The sequence below is a fragment of the Lepisma saccharinum genome, chromosome 4, assembly GCF_977018435.1.
Source record: "Lepisma saccharinum chromosome 4, izLepSacc3.1, whole genome shotgun sequence".
NCBI lineage: Eukaryota > Metazoa > Arthropoda > Insecta > Zygentoma > Lepismatidae > Lepisma > Lepisma saccharinum.
Window position 1 is genome coordinate 28,682,497 of NC_139232.1, and position 15,797 is coordinate 28,698,293.

Consider the following 15,797-nt stretch of genomic DNA (forward strand, 5'->3'; position numbering starts at 1 on the left):
GTCCACGAGTTTCCTAACGTCGTCCACCCAAACGAATTCTTTGGGTAACGTGTTGTAGCGTTTGACGCCGCTGCCTGTTTTGACCTGGTTCCAAATCGGTTTGATGAGATTCCTGTACTTCTCGCCGCTGCTCGATTTCACCCTATTCTGCGAGGCGTCGTTGTTCTGGTACAAGGCATCCGTCATGATCAAAATTTCCTTGTAACTTTGGTAATCTTCGTCGGTGTAATCTTTCGGCTGCTTTTTGGCGACGAGTTCCCACAGTCCCACCGTACCCGGATACCTGTTCCAACTATCCTTGTCGCCTAAATTGACTTTAATGTCGTTGCCTTCGAAGGTCACCTTCGATTTCCCAATCTTCCACACCACACCGCCGCCTTCGCTGGTTTCCATGCTGGGATACAATCCGAACACTTCATCCTTGTCGAATTTCCCCGTGCTCAGGTAGTCTCGTGCCAAAGGTCCCAACTCGATTTTATCCGAAGACGACGACGTGCTGCCTATGGCTCGACGTCGTGCCGGTGCATCCGTCAGTTCGAACGGCGTCGAAGGAATGCTCGAAATAGGCGTGGGTACGGCGTAACTTTTAGCTGCGAGCGGTACGATTTCGTTGATCAAATTTTTATTTTGTTCCGTGACACTTTTAATTTCTTTACCTAGACTGCTGATGGTATCGATCACGGGTTGATCCTGACGTTTCTTCTCTTCGTAGAATCCGCGATTCTCGGATTTCCAACCTTTGAAGCGTTTCGCGAGGTAATCGCGAAGCTTGAGATTTTCGTCTTCGATTTTTCGTTTCGTCATGACGTTATTTATACACGTCGTTTCTCACAACGTTGCAACGTTTAGAAAGTCGTTGATTTTGTTTCTGTATTTTCCGTCGTTGGGTTTCCTCGTCATGTCGATCGTCGCGAATCCGAAATCGTCACCGTTCCAGCAAGTAGAGCAGCAGAGTTCCGAAAATTGATTGTAGTTCATGTCTCCGCCTACGTAGTCATCGTACGCGTGCTTGAGGTTGGTGTGATCTTGACGAAACAAACATATGAAATTAGCGTTGTCGCGTACTAACTGTTTTGGAATTTTGGAAAACGTTTGAGCTAGGTAGAAGCAATCCATTCCTTTGTGACGACCTTGCGTGAAAAAGTTGCGAATTTCATTTTGATTTTCCAGGATGGCGTCGTCGAACACAACGACTGAATTTTCACGACAATCGTCGAGTGGTTTTATTTCCGAGGCAAACGTTGCAATGTCCAGACCATCGTACAGTTTCATCAGTTGCTGGTATTTGGATTGCTCCAAACTTTTCGAGAACACGTACAGGTGCCTGTTCTTCCAATCTAACCAATTCGGTGCGAGGAGAAAATTGTCCACGAGCAGTGTCGTTTTCCCACACCCCGAAGGACCTACGATCAGACAGCGGATGCTGTCGGGAAGCAACTCGCCGTTCTTTTTCTTCGTTTGACTTTCCGGATCCGGTAGACGCTTCACCACGTTCCACGTACTCACAAGATCACTTCGTCCGCGTCGATCCAACTCTTTTCCGGAAGTCCCAGCCATTTGACCAAAAGTTTGTCACCTTTCCTACGCAATACTTTCTCGATGAGGTACGTGTCGGGGTGTTTCGTTTTAGAGAGTTCCTCTTCGTAAAATCTTCCTTTCAAAATCTCGCCGCTACTATCTTTTATTATATACGTGTGTCGGTTTCCGGGTAGAACTCGAACCACCGTAAAGAGTTCCGTGCTCCAATTTTTTGTGAATCCCTTCTCGAAGGTGCGTTTGAATTTGCTGATCCTCACCTGGTCTCCAATTTTGTATTTAGCTTTTTTTGTCGTGGGTGTGTACTTTGGACAGTAAACTGTAGAAATTAAACGCTGCTCGTCGGACTTGGTAACGTCGGCTGGCTTCATGCCTATCGTTCTGTGTACCGTATCATTATAGGTGTCGACGAGTTCCGGCAGGATGTCGACCCATTTGTAATTTCCCCGAAGCGTGAATCGTTTCCACATGTGTGTTTTCAAGGTTCGATTGAATCTTTCCACGATGCTGGCTTTGATGTGACTGAAGGTCGAATAATGTCGAATCTTGTGTTTTTGAATAAACTTTTGGAATACGGCGTTGTAAAATTCTTTACCGTTGTCCGTTTGCAGAAACCGTGGTTGTCTGCCGCCGCTTTCGCGAAAAATTAATTTGAATGCTTCCGTGACGCATGTTCCCGTTTTCGCCTTCAAAGGTAGAGCCCATGCGAATTTCGAAAATGTGTCTATGACGGTGAGGAGGTACTTGTTGCCCTTGTTCAATTTATGTACGTTTTTCAAATTGCCGCTACTCATCTCCACGAGGTCGCTTTGCCAGAGGTCGTCGATGCCCTTGGTTACCACAGCCAAACGTTCGTAGTTGCGGCGTGCAGGTTTATGCAATTCTTCGACGATGGCTTGCCTAGACATTTTTTCTTAGAGATTACGTTTCAAGAGAAGCACAAGCGTGATGGGATTCAAAGAGGGTGGCACTTCGCTCGTGTTTTGAATGATCAGCTTATCGCCGGCACTCACGTCGAAAACGGTAAGATCTTCGTCTTCGTGTATTTCATATATGTTGCGCGTTTCGTTCCAACGTGCCAGAGGAATGTTTCCTGCTTTCTGCACACCACGATTCGATATCAAAGTCATGGTGGGAACGCTAGCTTTTCTACCGTGAGACCAGTACGAAAATTCGTTTATCTGAATCGTGCCATCGAGGAGAAACTTGTAGTACGGATGATAAGGATGCAACATGTACAGTTTGTTACCTTCGACGAACGTGGAGATTCTTTGTTGATTGGGTACGCTGTTGATTTCGATGGCTTGCAGAGAATGCAGTTTAGCGAATTTAGTGTCGACGCCGAGCAGATTACTGTGAACTTGTCCGAGTTTATTTTCGATGGGCAGCAAATGCTCGACTATGGTATCCGTTACGGCAGAAAACGACGGTTTGATTTTCACTTCCACGTTCAACTGCTTGTAGTTTTCGTTGAGTTCTTGCAACTTGGCACCGAAAGAAGCCAGCGTCGATTCCTGCGTGGATTCCAGCACTCCAACTTGATCTCTGATGTTGACGACAATGTTCTGAAGGTTCTCGACTTGATTCAATTTCGAGCTCTTCTCGGTAAGATCGTTCACGATGCTTCGCATCTCTGTAAACTGCGTGTGAAGGTCGGCGACGCTCTGCGAAGTGGGCAGCGTCGACACCAGCGAACTAATTTCGTCTCGAATCTGTTCCACGTTCGCCGTTTCCGTTTCTAGTCGTTTCAGCATTCGAGATATGTTTCTTTTCAAAGCGTGCAATTCTTTGGAGGTGGGGAGATTGGCCACCCTACTCTCGAGATCGCTCAATGAACTTTTGATGTCGTTCGAATCGGATAGTGCCGTCACCGCCGTTTTCAATTTTTCCAAATCTTCGCTCGAAGGCACGCTCGTCCGTAACGATTCCAAGTCACCCTGTATGTTGTCGAGTACGTGATGAAAATGAGCGAGATTCGTTTCGACGTTCAAATTTTCTAAATATTCGATCTTCTGCTGAACCGTGCTCAACGTGTCTTGAATGCTCGTCAACGCTCTCGCTTCAGCGTGAATATTTTTAATTTCTTCGTTGATCAATTCCAAGGACGCCTGAAGCGTAGCGATGGTGGTTTGAATGTGTTCGAAATCTCGATAGGCCTCCAATTGAATTTTTATGTTCGCGACGCTTTTACCGATGACCTGCAGTTCGTCCGACGATGGTAGGTTTGTCATTGTATCTTCCAAAGTCTGCAACTTGGATTTAATTTCTTCCAACGTGCTGGTGAATTCTTCTTGTAATTTGGAAACGACGACATGCAAGCGTTCTACATCAATATCGTTCACGACGGTTTGAAGTTCAGAGAAATTCTTTTCTATTGCGGAAGTTCGTTCTTCGATTTCGAGTTTCAATTTTTCCAAATCTTCATTTTTCGATTGAAATTGCTGTAATTTGGCCAAATCATTTTGAAGCGAATCCACGCTCAACTGTATATTTTGAACGCTGTCGTAAGAAGGTACATCGACATAATTTTTTATCAGCGCCTTCAGTTCGGAATCGATTTTCAGAATGGGGTCGAGACATTGCGTTTGGAGCGTAGCGATTTCCGACTCTAAACTTTTGTTTAAGGTCTCCTGCAAAGCGATCAAATCGGTCCTTAACTTCTTAACTCGAATGTCCAACATGAGAATCTCTTCTGCGTGGTCTACACGCTTGGTGTTGCCGAAAATGTCGTTAGGCATTTTTGGTTAACGGTTATTTATAATAGGATAGACGATTCGTAATTCTACGAAGAGAGGAATAAGTTTGTCGTAATCTCCGAGGAGTTCTATGTAAAAATAATCTCCTGCAGACACATCGTACGTAATGTTAGAAAGCATCTTGTCGTGCTTGATTCGAAAAATGTTCTTGCCGGTAGAAATTTTGATTTCGCCTGCGTTTTCCGGATTCACGGTGATTTGAAGTTTCCCGTCGATCGGAATTTCGTAGAAATGTAAATTGTTATTAAAAACATAAAACATCTTGCCCACATCGTCATTCAGTTTCGTCCAAATGCTGTTGAGGTGAATAATCAACAGACCGTTGAGTTTAGGTAACACGGAAGGTAAGACTTCATGATCTGGTATGGTTTCCATAATGATCTGTTTTTTGAAACCGAACAAATTCATAGGCATGCTGGTTATTTATTCTCACAACGTTGCAACGTTTAGAAAGTCGTTGATTTTGTTTCTGTATTTTCCGTCGTTGGGTTTCCACGTCACGTCGATCGTCGCGAATCCGAAATCGTCATTGTTCCAGCAAGAAGAGCAGCGTTCCGAAAATTGATTGATCAACAGACCGTTGAGTTTAGATAACATGGAAGGTAGAAATTCATGATCTGCCGTGCGGTGTACAGTCTCCATTGTTTGCTTTCCGAAAGCAAAGAGATTCATTGTTCTTGCTAGTTATTTATTGTGTATGTGATAATTTGAGACAGTCAAAGTTTTTTTTATTTTAGTTATAGTTATTTAAGTTTATTTTTTTCTTTCATTTGCATTGCCTACAATTTTTACTAATTTCTAAACGATAGTGTCCCCAAGGCAACGTGTGGATTCCACAAGACAAAATACATCTTTTATCGTCATGCGGATCTAATGCTACTTTCCTAACTTTGTTTGTTGTAATCACGTGGTCTACACTTTGGATTTTTTGTTCTATGCTTAGTATCGTCGATTGTGAGTAAAGGCAATTGATGTAATCGTGGAAGGTGAGTTTGTTCTCCACCGTATTTTTGCCCACACCTTTTGCTTTCTTCGTGACGCTACTCTCTGTTCTCATGGCATACATCTTCGAACGCAAACCCGCGAACTCGACAATAATATCACCGTTACATTCATCTTTCAGTTTACCTAGGACTTTTTTGTTACGGGATGGAATTCCAAATCTGTTGGGTTGAGGATACGCAGAAGTATCGAAATACTCAAGCATGGAAGGATTTTTTATGTCTTCGTATAGGTTAGGTGTTTGTATGCTGTAAATGAAGCTGTCGGTGTCCGTGTACAAAAGTGATATTTTATCATTGTAGAAGGGTTTCATCACGTAATAATGAAATTCGAACATGTAAAGTTTCGACAAGTCGAGAACCGTTGCGCCAACGTAAATTGGTTTTCTGAATTTCATCAATTTTATATCTAGATTGAAAAGTGCCAAATTCTCGTTGTAAATTTTTCTCGACTTGAATCTATGATCGGCTATCCACTTCCGACATTTATTCTTATCGGAAATTAATTTCACGTCTACGTGCTTTCTAACATTCTCCATGGTCTTTCCGTACACCGCATTGTTCATTAATTTAAAGAAGTCCTTGTCTAAATCGGAAGTGGCAGCTGTTCTATGTTGTGTGTTAGTTTCTATGTAAGGTCTTAACCACGTGGAATGTTTAAACTTTAGTATTCTTCTAACATTTACTATCTGAACACCCTTCCCAATCAAAAACCGGAGATTCTTGTAGTGGACGACGTATCTCTGTTTAGGGTCCAATGTTAACAAAAGCTTGTCTTGAACCGAGTCGGGTGGACATTTGATTTCGGGAGTCGGAGGCAAATCCGAAAACGTGTCGTGCAGGTGGTCGGAGAATTGGAGATCTACCTCTGCGAGGAAACCACACTCGCTATCGTCGAAATGAATAATATCTATCGAAGTGGGATCTAACCATTCGAATCCCCCGTAAGGAAGTTTTTGAACCATGGCATGTCCGTAGAGATTATTAACGTCGGCGTAGAAGATGTAATTCGATGCTCGATTTGAATCGTAATCTTCTTTCATGTGTACGTTATTAGCTTTTGCATGTCTCTGTACGCATTGCACCATTCCACCTCGTATCCCTCTTTCGATAAATAGCAACATGTCAACGTCCGATATCAGTTCCAGCTTGACCTTTGTCTGGAATAACATTGCCGACCACGCTAATCCCGGTAGACTGTAGAAATACGCTGGATCTAATTTGTAAATATTCGTTGCCGTTTTCCTGAACGCTTGAAAAACATCGGCGAGTATCGTCACGTCTAATTTTAAGTATGCGTCGTGGTAGTCTCCGAGTGTCCTACATTCTAATTTCTCCCACACGAGTTGCGCGTGTTGGTATTCTTCGTCCGTGATTCCTTTCTCTCTGAGTCTGCTGTAAAATTCTCTTGGAAGTGGAAGAGCGTCGTCGTTAAATTTAGAACCATCACTAACATATTCGTAAGGATAAACCCCTTTACGTCTAACGAGTTCTATGTCTACGTTGGGAAAACTAGCTCTAGTTATTTTAAATTGATCGTCGGTGAGTTTGTTCGCTAAAGCATCCAGACTTGCAGAGAGAAATCTATACGAATCCAGGAAGCGCATCTCGATTGTATTTTTCGTTCCCGGAATCGACACTTGCTTGCTGAGACTAATGTAGCGTTCTTCATTCTCGGCCAAGACACCTATACGTTTCGGATCGTAGCCAAGATGTCTCACCAGGTGGTGAAAATCATATCCGCTTCCGTTGTGAAAGAATATGGGGATGAATTTAGGTTTCTGGATTTTAAGATTGCACGTGTTGCAAATTCCACCTATGTAGTTTCCGCTGAAATGATCGTGGTGGAATATTTTTTTGTTCTCATCAGTGAAACTTTGATCACATACCGGACACACCTCAGTGGAATTGTAATTTTGAAGTTCATTTTCAGTTAAAGGTGCCATCGGTTTTGATGTAAGCAGTACGCTACCAATTACCTCAACCTCCTCCACCATTTTTTCCAGGAAGTGTTCGATTACATTTGGTCCGCGGTATATATATGCTTCATTTATTTTATCACGTCGCACAACAACATAGCCGAAACTATTAGGTTGATGAAGCTGGTACGGCGTTGTGGAGGAAATTTCAGGATCCGGTTCGCAGTAGGAGAGTGGTTTCAGGAAAGACTCGAAATCTGCGACGATGATTGCGGGATGTTCCAACAATGCCTTGTGCATTTTGAATTCTTCGACTTCGTTCGTTTCGGGCATCAACATTCTAGCCGGTCTGTTGTTGCCGCAATAAATTTTATGTTCGACAAGTTTATCGATAGCAATTTGACGTCCGGTGTAATTTTGATAATCGAGTTGTTTTCGATCGTCGAACATGGTTAGACATCTCGGACAAACTTCGATGCAATGTTCATGCTTGGTTGTTTGGCTTCCTAGTAATCGAGACATTGAACGAATTAGCGTGTAATGATAGACATCCTCGTTGGAAATGAGAAGGAGATTTATTACACAAGCATCGTCATCGTCGATATCGCTTATCCTGACGGGATGCACGAGATATTTATCTGACGTGAAGGAATATACATTAATAGCGATGCGTTTTCCTGCACGATTTTCGAACTTTGTTATATCCGACAATGTCACCGGGTATTCAATGTCAGACATTACACTTTGAAAGTCGGTCTCGTATTGTTTGTAATTAGAAACCTGTTCTGGATGATTTGACCAATGAACAGGATGCAGTGCAGCCAATATACACCAAAGGAAACACTTTTTATCGCTGTTCTGTATATTTAACACAGCCCTCTTGTGTTGAATGTTCGGTGGAAGAGGAACGTAGCTGGAAGCGCGAAGAGGCGAGAATTGGTTCACGTAAACAGTTAACGTGTGAGGACTTCCACATAGAGACCATCCCGACCCTTTAGCCTCGAAATCGTCATGTTTCTTAACCAGCTCGTTGGAAACTTTATAATAGAAGTTGTCCAAATTTTCGACGTCCGCCAAATAAAGAGTCTGGTTTTTTGTACGATGATAAAAAATACTCGTTGTGCCATCAACTTTCTCGTATTCAGAAAACAGAACAACGTATACTTTTATAGAGTTGTTTTCAAGTTTATCTTTTAAAATATTTAGTACAGATGTTTTCGTTTCATCCAAGAAACTAAGGATGTCACGACCTGGTTCTGACTTAATTGAAAAATCCTGGAGTTGGTCGTTAAATGCAGATCTAATTGGTTTGCGTTCATTAGATAATTTAATTTGCTTGGAAGTGGAAGCTTCCGTTTCTGAATTATCGATTTTCCTTTTCGATGTTCCTTGTTCGGTCGATGGTTTGCAAATTTTGAGATGTTTACTTAAATTTGCAATGCTGATCATTTTTCCGCATCGAGCACAGGGCTTAGAAGGTAACGAACGATTAATTCTCGAACCTGTTTCGCTACATCTTGCCCTGTGTACCGATAAATTGTTCCTTGAGATTAGCTTCCCACAAGTAACACATTCAGTTTTATCATTTTTACGATTGAAACTGGTGGTGGATGCCATTGCTTTCTCCAAAATCACAGAAATCAAAAAGTCTAGTATATAGCGATACAATTTTCAGGTATGTTATTTTATATAGAATTTCTTGGAGTGATTACAAAACTCAAAAATTCAATCTACTGTAAATAGAATTTCAGGTATGTTATTTATATAGAATTTCTTGTGTGCGAATACAAAAACTCAAGAATTCAATCTACTGTAAATACAATTTTCAGGTGTGTTATTTTATATAGAATTTCTTGGGGTAATTACAAAACTCAAAAAAATGAATCTACTGTGAATATAATTTTCAGGTATGTTATTTTATATAGAATTTTCTCGGGGCGAATACAGAACTCAAAATCCGAGACAGTCCAGTTTAACGTGTTCATATTTGAAAAAAAATTGCAAAATACCCCGACAACGTTTCAGCTACTAGGACCTCATTACCATGAGCCTAATCCTAGTAAGCCACATACACACCTGTTCTTCGTATCGCATATGCTAGTAAGTCAGATGACATATTGGGAGAATCACATTTCCCCCAATGATCCCACCACAACAAACGTCGCACATGCTAGAAGAAACAGGATCAGGATATTTTATGCTAAATTTACGGCTGCCTGTATGCAGTTATAGGCAAATCATTAAAAGAGCGCTCTAATATACAATGATTTCTCCTACCATGTACCCTAACATACAATTTAACATAACAAGTAAAATTTCGATTCGTCTATATATACCCAACAAAACTCAGAAACTGTCATACGCGAGAGCTATATTTTGCAACAACTATAATTACCCAACACTAGCAACAAGAACAAAAAAAATATATCAATTACTTGTATAATATTAATTAGTAACTTTAGATAATATTAATTATTAGTTTTCAGTTGTAATTAATTTTAAAAAACAATTAATAACATGTTAGGTGATGATAACCAAGTGCAAAAAGCATTGCACACACAAACAAAGCACCACTTAGTTCATCGAGTCTCGGTGTCGTCTCTCCTCTCATACCAGGTCGTCATGGAACTATTTTTTTTTCATCAATCGAAAATTTTCCAAGTCCACAGCATTAAAAAAAATCTTAAATTGCAAATATCTCGAAAATGGTAAAAGTTATCGAAAAAATATATCGAAAAACACCCCCATCCCGGTAGCGAAGCTACCCCTCCCCCCTGTCGATTTTGGATATGTAGAATACGTATACCAAGTTTTGGTGGTCCTGGGGTCAAGGGGTAAGAAGTTAGCCCACCCCCTCCCAAAACTTTGATCACTCGTAACTTTTGAACGCCTAACCTAACCTAACCTAACCTAGCCTAACCTAACCTAACCTAACCTAACCTAGCCTAACCTAACCTAACCTAACCTAGCCTAACCTAACCTAACCTAACCTAGCCTAGCCTAACCTAACCTAACCTAACCTAGCCTAACCTAACCTAACCTAGCCTAACCTAACCTAACCTAACCTAACCTAGCCTAACCTAACCTAACCTAACCTAACCTAACCTTGGGTTTAGTGTGTCGGTCGAGTCTCGGTGTCCTCTGTCCTCCCATACCAAAATTGGCATAGATCGTCATGGAACCAATTTTTCATCAATCGAAAATTTTCCAAGTCCAGCGTTAAAAATCTTAAATTGCAAATATCTCAAATTTTTGACAAACAGGGTCATAGAACCCTCCAATTCATGACTTGGGAAAAATATGTTTGCTGATTCATCATGTACACCTATACGTGAGAAAAAGTATGAATAGAATCTATGTTCGGAAATCCAAAATGGCGACCGGAAGTGGGGTTATCTTGAAAACAGTAAGACTTAGGAAAAATCTATTTTCGGATTCATTATGTACACCTATACGTGAGTAAAATATGAATAGAACCTATGCTCGGAAATCCAAAATGGCGACCGGAAGTGGGGTTATCTTGAAAACGGTAAGACTTAGGAAAAATCTGTTTTCGGATTCATCACGTACGCCTATATGTGAGAAAAAATATGAATAGAACCTATGTTCGGAAATTCAAAATGGCGACCGGAGGTGGGGTTATCTTGGAAACGGTAAGACTTGCGAAAAATCTGTTTGGGGATTTATCATGTACACTTATACGTGAGAAAAAATATGAATAGAACCTATGTTCGGAAATCTAAAATGGCGACCGGAAGTGGGGTTATCTTGGAAACGGTAAGACTTAGCAAAAATCTGTTTTCGGATTTATTACGTACGCCTATATATAAGTAAAATGTGAATAGAACCTATGCTCGGAAATCCAAAATGGCGACCGGAAGTGGGGTTATCTTGGAAACGGTAAGACTTAGGAAAAATCTGTTTGGGGATTTATCATGTACGCCTATACGTGAGAAAAAATATGAATAGAACCTATGCTCGGAAATCCAAAATGGCGACCGGAAGTGGGGTTATCTTGGAAACGGTAAGACTTGCGAAAAATCTGTTTGCGGATTCATTACGTACGCCTATATATAAGTAAAATGTAAATAGAACCTATGCTCGGAAATCCAAAATGGCGACCGGAAGTGGGGTTATCTTGGAAACGGTAAGACTTAGGAAAAATCTGTTTGCAGATTCGACGACTGCAAGATCAAGAACGTTTATCTGAAGAACGGTAGGAACGAAGTGTTCCCGCGCGAGAATTACAACCTCGACGTGACCAAAAACGATTACCTCAAACTTTACGAAGCTTACACGGCTTACAAACGCGTGACCGAGGGAAGCGTGGACATGTATTACACGCCCAGCGAATTCAAAGCACGGAGACCCATGACCGTCATCAACACATCTAAGAGAAGGCAGGTGGTGGTCAACGATCGCACCAACATCAAGGTCGTCTGCGAGTTCCACGACGCGCTGCCTGCCGATACTCTATGCAGCGTCATCCTGATTGCAGAGAAGTCCTTCGTCCACGACGTGAAGAACGAGAGGGTGACGGAACAGTTTTAAAATTCATAAAAAATTGCCACATACTAAAAATCAACATCCAACACATTTTAGGTTATATAAAATTTGTGAAAACCTTATAATACTGAAATATTAAAACAAACAGAGTCCCTTGTAGGTTAGTTCGGTGCGTAAATAAAAAAATGATAGGTTAAGTTATATCACTTAGGATCGTAAAAAAAATTAAAAAATCGTAAAAAAAAAATAGGTTAAGTTGTATCACGTAAGATCGTGATATACCTACCAAGTATAAATGGAAAAAATGAGTGCAGTGAAAATTTGTACTAAAACATCGCTAAACGCTAAAACATCGACAAAAAATTGTCAAAATATGTCAAAAACTTATATTCGATTGATAAAAAAAAATACCTACAAAATATGATCCTCAAATAATAACGTTCAAACAGTGCATAAATAAAAAAAATGATAGGTTAAGTTATATCACTTAGGATCGTAAAAAAATTAAATAATCGTAAAAAAAAGGATAGGTTAAGTTGTATCACGTAAGATCATAATATACCTACCAAGTATGAGTGGAAAAAAAATGAGTATAGTGAAAATTTGTACTATAACATCGCTAAACGCTAAAACATCGACAAAAAATTGTCAAAATATGTCAAAAACTTATATTCGATTGATAAAAAAAAGGCATACCTACTAAGTATTGCGTAGAACCGGCCAATATACACTACTTATTTTCCATATCTGTCGTTCAAAGACTAATGTACGTATAAACGTGGTTTAGTACCGCAAATTCAAAAGAACTACACATAATTTATTCATGTGCAATATATGGGCAATTTATTCTGCAGACACATACAGATAATACAACTAAAGAATGAAATATGTGGAGGTGTTAATAAGAAATTTGCTAGTGGGAGAGTCGAATTACATAGGAAGTAATTCACTACCCTTTCCTTACGTAGTTACCTGGAACTTTCGTAGGTTTGAAAATAGTATATACTTTTATTTCTATAAAAGCATAATGTTGTTTAAGAACGGTTATTAGATTCCTCTGCACTAAATTTCTAAGTGAGACTATTAAGGGGGAACTTCTTCCTTCCCCCACATTTACTCACCGTATGCAAAGAGTGTGAATACTTTTTGCTGAAATGGGAAAATGAACCACAGCAAGAAACTAATAAAATACGCGTACGTCTGTTTTTATGAACAGCTGCAGAATTATCTACAAACTTGTTGAAATTCACAGATTTGCTAGCTTGTACTCATTGGACGAAATACATACAGCCAGGGACGGCGCTACAAGGAGGTTAAGGGGGATGAAACCCCAACAACAGATCTAAGCTCCCTGTAGCCCCCAGATTTTTATAGTACGGTAGACGCCTTGCGATCGAAAATTAACTTCCCTTAGGGCAAGGCCATTGCAATGTTCAAGTACATTTCCTGCTTTTATAAGATCGCAAGATTATTACAACGTGTTGTACGTAAAATCGTGGTTGGAGGTGGCAGCTGCAGATCTGCATGGATCAACAACGGACCAAAAGCTCCCCTCTACCAACCTACCACACACAAACATACCCTCTACGCTCTATTTATAATATGTGTGTGTGTTTGTGTGTCTGTATGTATATTATAATGCATGTGTGTGTGTGAAGTTCTTGATCTCATGTTGACAAAGTCACATCTAAGAGCCTAGAGGGTGATTCAAAAGTCCCTCAACAACTCATATATATACACATTGGTGTGTTCCAAGTGGACGTCATGGCACGGTGCTATATGCACAGGGAACTTTAACTTTACCTTTACCCAGTGGCGGCGATTGGGTTCCAAAACCGAGGGGGGGGGGACAGTATATTTCCCATTGTAGATACTGTACGGTTTAGCATAGTGGGGGGACAAAAAGTGGGGGCCGACTGTCCCCCTCGCCGCCACTGCCGTTACCTGTATATCTTGTATTCGTTTCTGAACCCCTGAGTAATTAAGTTTAATTTTTAAATACGCATATACGAACCCTATACTATGTCAATCACTGAGGGCCTTCTAGAGACTTACTTGTCTCTGACCCCACCCCCGCACTGCGGGGTCTTGCGGCTTGTAGATCCGGCAGTGCTCGTTTCTGTGTTCTTCTCCTGTTCTTGTATTCGTGTATTTAAATTATTTTTGTATGAGATCCATATCTCAGTGCCAGTGAGATCCATATCTCAGTGCCAGTGATGATGATGTATTATTGTCCTGTAAACACATTTCCAAATTATCTCATGAAAACTGAAAATTCTGATTTTTTTTACCATGCATTTCCGTCCGAAGTTAAAAAAAAAGAGCAAATGCTGTCGAAAAGACAACTTTGAGGTTACTAACTCGAGAATTTGTTCTGCACATTTTTCTACCAGAATGTTATGAAGTCTGAATTACTAGGAATTATCACACTGATAATTCCACTTACACATCAGCAGGTCAGTGTTCGCGCAAGACGTGTGAAGTAGAGATGGCCAAATCCAGATTTTTTTTTTTACTATTCGGGAATCCGATGGAAAAATGAGAGAATCCGGATTTCGGAAGTAATCTCCCCATTTCGGAGACAATCCGGATTTCGCTACAACCATAACTTACGTAGAATTTTCAGTGAAAAATGCAGGCTCAACGAGGACTCGATCCCAAGGATGAAAGGATGGAGAGAACATCGCTGACAATTATACGATTGCCAGCAGGCAGGGTTTCGGAGCTAGGTCGCGGTGGTACTAAAGGAGCCCTCCGGAGCGGAGTGATTCAGTTCTTTTTCACATGCATGCTCGGATCCGGAGAGATAGTTCGCAACTATGAATAATAGGAGTGAACAGTTAACAGAATCAAGCATATCTGGAAACTAGTAAGCTACGTTAAAACTGACATACGTGTATTTCAGGATAACTATGATAGATATGAACAAGAAACTGTATTAGCCTTATCTGCGGATGTTTGAAAAGTCCTGTAGTAAATTCACAAATTCGTCGTTCCGGTTCAATATGAGTAATATGCATTGGCTGTAAATAGTTTTAATTGTATCAAAAATGCTAAAAGTACAAATTTTACTAACTACACGACTTTCCCAATGATTCCAAATGACTAACTTGGAGTGATATTCATGTGCATTAGCACTGGCCTCTGTGATGGAGTGGTTAGCACATCCGGGAGTTCGAATCCCGGCATGGATGCTCTTTGTGAGTGTCCGTTCATCAGTTTCATCATATAATTCATCCTCAGGCGGAGCACAAAGCACGACGCCTTAGGTTCAGTGGCGGCTGGCCAAGTGCAACAAGTGCAGATGTTTTCACCTAATTTTCAAATTAATATTGACATTTTTCATTTGCTTGTTAAATTAAACTATTTCCCAGCAGAACGCACACGATAATACTCAAATAACACGCCGCTCGGCGCTACTCACGTATTGAGTTCGTCCCAACCCAAGAGCAAACACCGCTATGTTGCGGAAAACTTAGCCGGTTGTCATGGAAACGGTGACGTCACCTAGCGTTGGCCTTGAACGGGTGTCGCCTTCTAGATGAAGCAGTTCTCTCGTCGGAGAAAACATCGCATCCAGTGCTTGTGGCAAAATTTTCGCGTTCTCGCGAGATCTTGTTCCGCGTGTGTGTTTCGCGTTTCCTATCGTGTGTTGTGTTCATGTGTTGAGCTGTGGTTTCTACAATGAACCCAGTAAATGACTTAGTGTGTAATTTGTTGCAGACACCATTTTCCAGATGGACGGATGAAGACAAAAAAGACGTTTTAAATTGGGGGGGGGGGGCACTGGCACTTACTATTTGTTTTCATTGCCTATAAATATACTTCTTCACCTGTTATTTTAGGCACGAGCCGCTACTGGCAAGACACGTTTTTATTACGTTAAGGAAAGAAAGAACATCAAAATCATCTCACCTAGGATAATCCACCAACTGCAGAAAACACAAAAGAATGTCTTCCGCCTGTTCTGCACATGTGTCGCAACAGGCTGAATAGCTATGCACTACTACAAAACATCGTCATTATTTCCCTAGTTTACAGCACCATACAGGAGAGATATCCTGCTACTCGATGTTATA